Here is a 9,296-nt window from a genome sequence, read left to right as displayed (position 1 = left end):
ATTTATCATTGCACCTTTGCTAGTAAAATAAGCCTGGGGGCAAATCTCTCTTGGGATGGTATAGGGCACAAAATGGAACCCAGAAGCAAATGAAACACTTAGGATGTTCTAAGTGCTCCCTAAGTGCTACTTAGTTTGGGTATCCCTCCTGTGCTACCATATCCTTGCAACCCACTCCTACCCCCACTCAACCTCATCTCTACCACAGCTCCCTGGTTCCTGTTCTTCCAGTACTCACCTCAGACGCTCGTCTAGGGCTGAACCCCAGGGTTAAGGCACTCATCACACAGAAATCCTTCAACCCCCTTCCCCTCCACATGACCCCCAGACCTTCTCTGACCCAAATGGAGCAAGTCTGCTGCATTAAGGCCAGCTGCCAGAGTTCGTACTAGTTGTGCAGTTTCTGAAAATTTAGACCATTTTTTCTTAAAAAGAATCCTTTTATATAATGGGAGAAAGTTTTTTAATGTTGTTTATTGTCCAATAAATAAAATTTTTATTTTTTAATGCTGTCCATATTTCTTTGATGTTCTCTTTTCAAAATTGGTCTCAATAAAGCATAGTGTACTAATCAAACTCAATTTCCATGACATTTCTAAGTATATTTTTGAACTAAATAAGGGATAAAGTGTGAAACAAATCACAAATCAATTCTTATTACAGTACTTTTGACTTAATAAACCCTCAATAAAAACAAGCCAATGAAAGAATTTTGAGGCAATCGTGTTGAACATGACCAGAGACAGTCCATGACACCTGCTTCAGCTTTAATAGATGCCATTGATATATGGCCCCCAGGAGTGCTATGAACAAATAATACAAAAATGTAAAACTACAAAATGTTCATTTGTTTGCCTTACTAATTAACTCATTTGACAAGTATTTATTGAGAACCTGCTATGTCTCAGGCATTGTTCTCAGCATTGGGAATGCTGTGGTGAACAAGACAGGGCCCATGCTCAAGGGTAACACATAGGGAAAAATAAGATAACTGGGTAGGACAAGAAACATGCTCCATCGAGATATACATCCTGCTGACTCCTTTGTAAAACAAAAGAGAAGATTAGTCTCAAGTTAAGTACAAAATGATGTATAAACAGCATTCTATAAGGATGAAAAAATCTCCGATATAAACATCATGTGTTAAATCTGTTCATGGTTTATGAAATGTTACCTACTTCTTAAAAGGACCTAGAGACAAGAAATGCACTGTTCCGTGAGATAGCCTAGCCTAGAGCATACTTGCTCTTGGCTTCTTTGACAGCAACGTGTCCTGTTTTCTTCTTCCCTTGCTGGCTGTGCCCATGCATTCTCCGTGGCTAGCTCCTTCTACTCTGACTCCTAAATATTGACACAAACACATCTGTGCTTTTTTCAGACCTTTGCACTCAGGGCCTTTCTACCATAAGTACTCTGTACATGCTCTTTCCTCTACCTGGAACTTTCTTCCATCTCTCCAGCCTGGTTACCTCCCATCCACCCTACAAATATTACCTTTTATTTTCTTCTCTACCAGGTCAAATTCTCTCTATGAAGTCAAGCCTTCCTCATGAAACAGCTCCTCTTGTTTAGAGTACTTGTCACAACTACAACGTTAAATTTGTTTGAATAATTATTTGACTAATGTTTGTTTCTCATCAAAGACGGTAGGGTTTCATGACTTCAGTGACTTGCTTTTTCTGGCTCAACCTTGCATCTCCAGCTCTATCCATGATGAATCCCCGCCCATAGACCCCTAGTAAGTATTTGTTGAGTGAGCGAGTAAATGAATGAATAAATGAGTAATGCCAAAGCACTTTTTTGATCAGTAATTCTTTGTTTTCCTTTCTCTATTTTTAATATTTATTGGCCTATTAAAGTGATGTCTTGGATCAAATTTAGCAGGATCAGAGTTCCTAATCTGATCTCATGCATGATGGACATGTATTAGCATATTTGTTAAAATGTGAGATGGGCCTATCAAGAATTTCTGGTGTGTTTTTTTGGCACAAAAACAGATAAATATGCTACTAAATTTTAATATAGAACTCAGAAAGAGACCAGTGCATAAGTGGGAACTTAATATCTGATAAAATGGGGACAGCACACACCATTGAGAAGAGGAGAAATTATTTCATGGTGGCATTAGGAAAACTGAATCATTATTGGAGAAAAACAAAACTGATTCCCTACTAAGTACCACATAAAAAGCGGCCTCCAGATGGTTTAAACTTTCCCGTGATGACAAGACATAAAGTCCACAGAAGATGATATGGGAGAATATCTATGTGACCCAGAGGTAGAGGAAGATTTTTGAAATGATACCCCAAAAGCATGTATCACATAGGAATAATAATAAAATAAGATATATTTGATTACATTAAAGTCAGGCTTTCAATTCAACAAAGGACACCATGAATAAAGGTAAGACGTGGGTGATAGATTGGGAAAGACATTAGTTATGACTAACACAGACAAAGGAATGATATCCAGAACATGCAAGGAACTCCCACACATCAATGGGAACATGACAGAAACCTCAATAGAAAAAAAAATGGGCAGAGCATGACCAGGTATTTTACAATAGAGGAATCTCAAAGCTTACAAAGTATATTTTTTAAAAATTAGGAAACTGCATGTTAAAATCGTAAAATATCCTTTTACACCCGTTGAACAGACAAAATCAGAAGATGATTCTCTCTGGTCAAAGTTACTCCCCAATTAAATCTAACTCTCTAGCTTCCCAGCTACTCTTCCCACATACTCTGAATGTGGCTGAAGATGAACTCATACCCAAGTTCAGGAGTTTCACTTTAAGGTCATGATCAGTGTCTTAAGTTGGAGTTAATGCTGCCCGCTGCCTTACTGTATCTGCCTAGTCTACCCAACCACTCCCCATTCTCCTTGGCATTTTTTTCCCCAAAATCTCCTTTTCTGGGGTGCTTGGGTGGCTCAGTCAGTTAAGCATCTGCTTTCCTTTGGCTCCGGTCATGATCCCAGGGTCCTGGGATGGAGCCCCACGCCAGGTCCCTGCTCAGCGGGGAGCCTGCTTCTCCCTCTCCTTTTGCCCGTCCCCCTGCTTGTGCTCTTTCACTGTCTCTCAAATAAATAAAATCTTAATAAATAAATAAATAAATAAATAAATAAATAAAAACCTCCTTTTCTCTGCTCAAACCTCCTGTATATCCCCCTCGATTCTCACTTTCCATTCTGACTTAGCTTTCCATTTCACAGAGAAAAAAGAAACTGTGAAGAACTTCTACAAGCTTCCCCACACCTACCACCTGCCTGCATCTGTACCATCCACGTGGCCTTTTCTTCTGTGCTATGGATGACCGGCCTCTGTTCACAGCTAAGGTCACCTCCCTTGGTGCATCCATTCTCCTCTCCTCCCCCCTACTCAAAGGCATTGCTCTGGTAGTTCTGCTCCTTGTCTCCAACAGCATCAATTTAATCCATCACTATCCTCCTTTGTAGCAGATCACTATCCTCCTTTGTAGCAGATCAACTAAACCTAAAAAAAACAAAAACAAAAACAGCAGGAGTCTCTGCCTTTCTAAGTCCCATCTCTCTGTCCAGCGATCACACCCCATTTCTCAGCTCTTCTTTACAGAAAACAATTCTAGGAAAAGATGTTTTATATTTACTGTCTTCAATTTCTTTCCTCATTATCTCTTGAGCTCTTTCCAATCAGATTTTCTCACCTACTGCTTCACCAAAAGTGTTTTTACAAAGGTTGGGGGGACTTTCAGATTTCTATACTAGTCATTTTTCAGCTTCACATTACTGTCTTTATTGCAGAGAGTTTGCACACCGTCCTTGAAACACATTCTTCACTTGCTTTCTCTTTTTCCTTCGGTGCCTCACTGATTGATTCCGTTTTCCCTGCATGACCTCTAACTAGTCAAATGCCCAGGACTCGGTGATTAGACCTTTCTTCTGGTTCTATCCCTGCTCACTCCCTTGTTGGTCTCACCCAGGCTTCTGACTTGAAATACCATCTCCGTGCTGATGATTGGTAAACGGAAAGCTCTATCCCCCACCTTTCCCTTAAACTCCAGGCTCTAACTATCCATGTGACACTTTAGCTTAGTTGTCCAGAAGGCACTGCAGAGTTAATCTTTCCAATTCCGAGTTCCTGATCTTCCCCATTGACGATGCTCACGGTCTCTCCCCTTTCAGTGAATGGTGGGTGATTCTATCCTTTCCAATTATTTCTGTCAAAACATCTTGCAGACTTCCTCTTTTTCTCTTATACAAGAAATCCATTCTGTCAGTAAATTCTATGAACTCTACCTTTAAAATATACCCTGCATCTCCCCCTTCCCACCATGTCCATTCTTGTCCAGATCACTATCGTCTCCCACCTGGGTTATTTGAAAAACCTCCTAACTGGTCTTTCTGCTTCCAATATGCCTCACTTCAGTCTCTTTTCAATCCAGCAGCCAGACTGTCCCTGGTAATAAATAGGTCAGATTATGACATTTCTCTACCCAACCTCCTCTAGAAGGATTCCAAAGTTAAAAGATTAAAAACAAAAAGTCCCTCTGAGGCTTGTTATCTCATTTAGATCAAATCCAGAGTTTGTCCAGTGGTCCACGGGCGCTGACACATTCCACCATGTGTCTCTCAGATTCCAACTCTTACTCCCCGATCACGTGCTCTGCTGGGGTGGGGGCCCTCGGCTGTTCCTTGAACGTGCCGGGCATATTCCTCCTCAGGCTTTCACTTCTGCACTCAACACTCCTCCCTCAGACAGCTCTCTCACCTCCTTCAGCTTTTGACCCTTGTGCCCCCTTCTCTTTGGGGCCTTCCCTGTCCACCCTAATTGAAACTTCAAACCTCTGATTACTTCCTGTGGATTTTAACTAAGAGCCTGGTGGGTTCACTGTGACTCCTGCCCCGGGCAGGTCTTTGTCTCTTGAGCTACGAGACTGTGGAAATGGCTTTCTGTTTATTGGAGGGTTTTGCCTTTTTTTTTTTTTTTTTGAGGGTTTTGCTTTTATTAGCTTCCCACCCCATGAAGGTTTAGAACCCAGCAAATGTCTCAAAGGGAGAGCCGGAGGTAGGTGCAATCCGTCAAGTGTCTTTGTCGCTCTAGCCCTGAGCAATTGCCAAAAGCTCCCCGTTTCTCTCTTCCTAGGCAGTGGCCTTCTGCTTTGGCCAAGGCTGGGTTCTTAGCTGCTAGCCCGTGTCCAGCAGCTTCAAATGCTCCCTCGGGAAAAAGTGAAGTTATCTTACAGGGGATAAACTCCCCTTTCTCTGGTGCTGTCCCCTCTGGAAGATCAGCTTCTCTTGCTCTTGTTGATTCTGCAACTTTCTGATATATCAAAACAGATAAATTTTTGTATTTTATCCAGGTTTCTTGGTTGGCTTTGGTGGGAGTTTTGGTCTTCCATATACTACTCCATCCTACCATCTATCTGTCTCTCATATTTTACTTATTTTGCTTTCTTGGTCTATCTCTGTCTATTAGAATGTCATTTTCAGGGCACCTGGGTGGCTCAGTCGTTAAGCGTCTGCCTTCGGCTCAGGTCATGATCCCAGGGTCCTGGGATCGAGTCCCACATCGGGCTCCCTGATTGGCGGGAAGCCTGCTTCTCCCTCTCCCACTCCCCCTGCTTGTGTTCCTGCTCTTGCTATCTCTCTCTGTCAAATAAATAAATAAAATCTTTAAAAAAAAAAAAAAAGAATGTCATTTTCATGAGGTCTTATATTCCTCTCCACTTTCAGTGGCTACAACTTGTGCCTGTCACAATGTGGGCCCTTGGTAAATATGTGTTGAACAAATACATATGCTATCAAACTACCAAACTACCTGTAATCCATAGACTAATTATTAACAAGTTATGATGTTACTCTGAAATACGCATAGGTAAAATGCTGGCTATAAGCAAACCTGAAATTTATACTCGGGCATCTGAGAAGTCACCCCATATAGAGGCTGTGATCCTTCAAAACAACTGAAAATGAGGCATGAGAGATTTATGTAATTTCCAGTTGTAGAAAGCATATGAAAAAACATCAATAAACAGTGGTCATAAACATGAGGCTCAAACCAAAAATAAAAAGTCCCAGGATTCTTAATTACAAGCATTGGTTTGCAACAGAGATGTATTCCATATAGACAATTCTATGGAGCTTGCTCCAGAGAAAGTAATAGCGGGGATTCATGTATTTAACTATGGTTGGGTTTTTCATCTGATCAGTTTCGGGGAAGCCAGCTAGTCAATATTGGATAGATAGAGAGATAGATAGGGCTATAGATATAGATAGATAACCTGATGAAGATTAAAGTGTGATTATCAGGGCCCGAGAGGTAAGGGGGAGACGAAAATGCCAGTCAAAATGTACAAGCCTTCAGTTATGAAATGAATAAGCTTTGGAGATCTCACGTACAGCCTGGTGACTATAGGTAACAACACTGTATTGTGTACTTGCAATTTGCTAAGCAGGTAGGTAGACCCCAAAGCATTCTTACCATACATGCAAACCAAACAAGGTAACTATAAGAACTGGTGGATTTGCTAATTAACGTGATTCTGATGATCATTTCATAAATTATTATGTATAGTAAATCATCACATTGTACGCTTTGTATATTTAAATTTTATTTGTCAATTGGGCGCCTGGGTGGCTCAGTTGGTTGGGCGACTGCCTTCGGCTCAGGTCATGATCCTGGAGTCCCGGGATCGAGTCCCGCATCGGGCTCCCTGCTCGGCGGGGAGCCTGCTTCTCCCTCTCTCACTCCCCGTTTGTGTTCCCTCTCTCGCTGTGTCTTTCTCTGTCAAATAAATAAATAAAATCTTTTAAAAAAAATTTTATTTGTCAATTATACCTCAATAAATTTAAGAGCAAAACCAAACACCAATGCCATCATTCCCCTGACCTTTGCCTGACCAGTGACTGTGACAGCACTCCTACCCCCCCCCCACCAGTCCCAGTCTCAGCCCAACGGGCCTTCCAGGAAACACAGTCAAACACCAACCTGTTCAAATACTTCCAGTCTTTTCTAGCCTTCTCAAGAGGTATTCTTAATACCCTGCAACCATCTTTACAATCTTTTCTTCCTTCCAGATGTCCTGTATTCAGTGTAATGTTGCTTCCTGAAAATGTGAATTTAATTTTTTCCTTCTTTCTATTTCTCAACAACAACTATCACAAGATAAATTAAACTACCTCCTCATTCTCTGAGCTCTTCTTTTTTTCTCACCTCCTCTTTTTTTCCTTTCCTTTTTTAGAACAAATTTATTGAGATACAATTCACATCCTTGTTTCTCACATACATCTTACTTCACTTAATAGTAATCCTCACTAGCATATGGCTGGTTGGCTTGATTTTCACAACAAATCCTAGAGTTTAGGGTAGGGGTGAAGGGATGCTAGAAGGGAGGGAGAAAAGAGGTGTAAGGGGGAAATGCCTAGGCAGTCCTTGCTGAGCAGAGGAAAGAGAAGATGCTTTGAATATTCATACAAGAAAAAAAGGTATTTATACCATGAGTTACTTAGATAAAAAGCAATTTAGAATGTGGTCCCTGCCCTAAATGAAATTCCGATATTTGGGGATGGATGACCTGGATGTTAAGTAATAAAGAGTGGGAGGTGGGGGTGGGGAGCATCAATCATGTCCTTTGCGACTTTGAGACAGGACATACCTCCCTGGAACTCCCACAGATACTTAAAGTTTAAAATGTCTCAAACCAAAACCATTGTCTTTCCATAACAAAACTTTGCTTTTCTCTCCCTTGGAGTTAATGGTTTCATGATCCTCCCACTTACTCAAGTAAGAAACCAGGGAGTCATCCTAGACACTGTCTCTGCCTCACGCTCACATCCATCTGTCTCTGGGTTAATTGCTATATCTGATTCCACATCACTCATCTGGACCATCTCCATTGGTCTTCCAGCTCTAAGAGCCTTCCAATCCATCCTCCATGATAGTGGTTTTCAAATTGTGTTTTTTGAAACTCCAGTCATTCTTGTTTTTTGCTTGTTTTCTTTTGCTTTTAGTTGTCTGTTTTTGGCTTAGTTTGGTTTGAGAATGCTTACTTCCACTTCTATTAGAATGCCTCCTTCCACAGTGCTCATGGAGCCTTCCCTCACTTCCCTGTGTAGGGAAAAGCACTTCCAAGTCTTCTGTGTGCATACAGGTTTTGACATGTGCCTCTGTTATTTGTTATCTGACCCAAGTATTGTAATTACTTGATTTATAAATCTGTCTCCTCTGGGAGTGCATTAATTTTCTATTCTTCACATGCCCAGATAATTGCAGAATTCTGGATTTGATATATATTTGGACAATGAGTGGATGTTACTATTAGTAACAAAGATAAGGACAGCAGCGAAGTGCTCATTTGTGAAGGCATTAAGTATTCACTTTTGAAGATACTGAGTTTGCTATTTCTGTGAACCATAAAGCTGGAAATAATTAGTAAAGAATATGGATGTGGAATTCAAGAGACATCCAATCTGGAGATGCAAACTTGATTGTTATCAATATACACACAACTAGGACAACTCTAAGTGGAAACAATTCATCTACTTAACCCATAGATGCTGGTGTGGAGAGGATTGCTCTGATGTAAGAAAGACTGTGTTTTGCCATCCTCCTTCTCATGGAAATTTACCAGCTGAGGATTGAAATTTACGTCAGAGAAGGTCCTGAATAAGCAACCTAGATTCACAGGATGCATAACTTTCTTTTAGGATTAAGAAGTCCTAAACATTTTTTTCCATTGTATTACGGATATGGAAAGACATTTGAAGAGGAATGTTCAGGGTGCAATCATTGTTCAGACTTGCATTTAAATCCTGGCTCTCTGGAAACCTAGCAGTCTGAGCTTATTTGAGTCAGCTAACCTCTATCTGCGTCAGTTTTCTTATTAGTAAATAGGAATAATAATGCTTAAATTGGAAGTAATGTTGTTAATATTTTCAATGAGATAATATTTGTGAAAAGAGCGTTCTGGAATGCTTGCTCATAGTAGGCACTCAATAAATTTCTTCAAAAAACATTTATTGAGTTCCCTTTATGTGCTGTGCACCATTCTGATGGAGCTTACACTCCAATGTGGGGAGAAGAGAGAAAACAATAAACAATGAACACAGGGAAGAAGTCAAGTAGATTGTATGCCAAATGGCAAAATAATTCATTTTATATTGAAACTCATGTAGCACAAGTAGCTACAGACGTCAATGCCTGCAGGGGTCAGGAAAGAAATCAAGATAAAGAAGTCACGTTGGTTGAAAAAAGCAGCCCTTTTAAATTATTCTGAAATTGTTTTGAAAAAGTGAAAGTACAGAAAACCTGTTTCTTT

This window comes from Neomonachus schauinslandi, chromosome 14 (genome assembly GCF_002201575.2).
Source record: "Neomonachus schauinslandi chromosome 14, ASM220157v2, whole genome shotgun sequence".
Taxonomy (NCBI): Eukaryota; Metazoa; Chordata; class Mammalia; order Carnivora; family Phocidae; genus Neomonachus; species Neomonachus schauinslandi.
Note: the sequence above shows the minus strand (reverse complement) of the source record.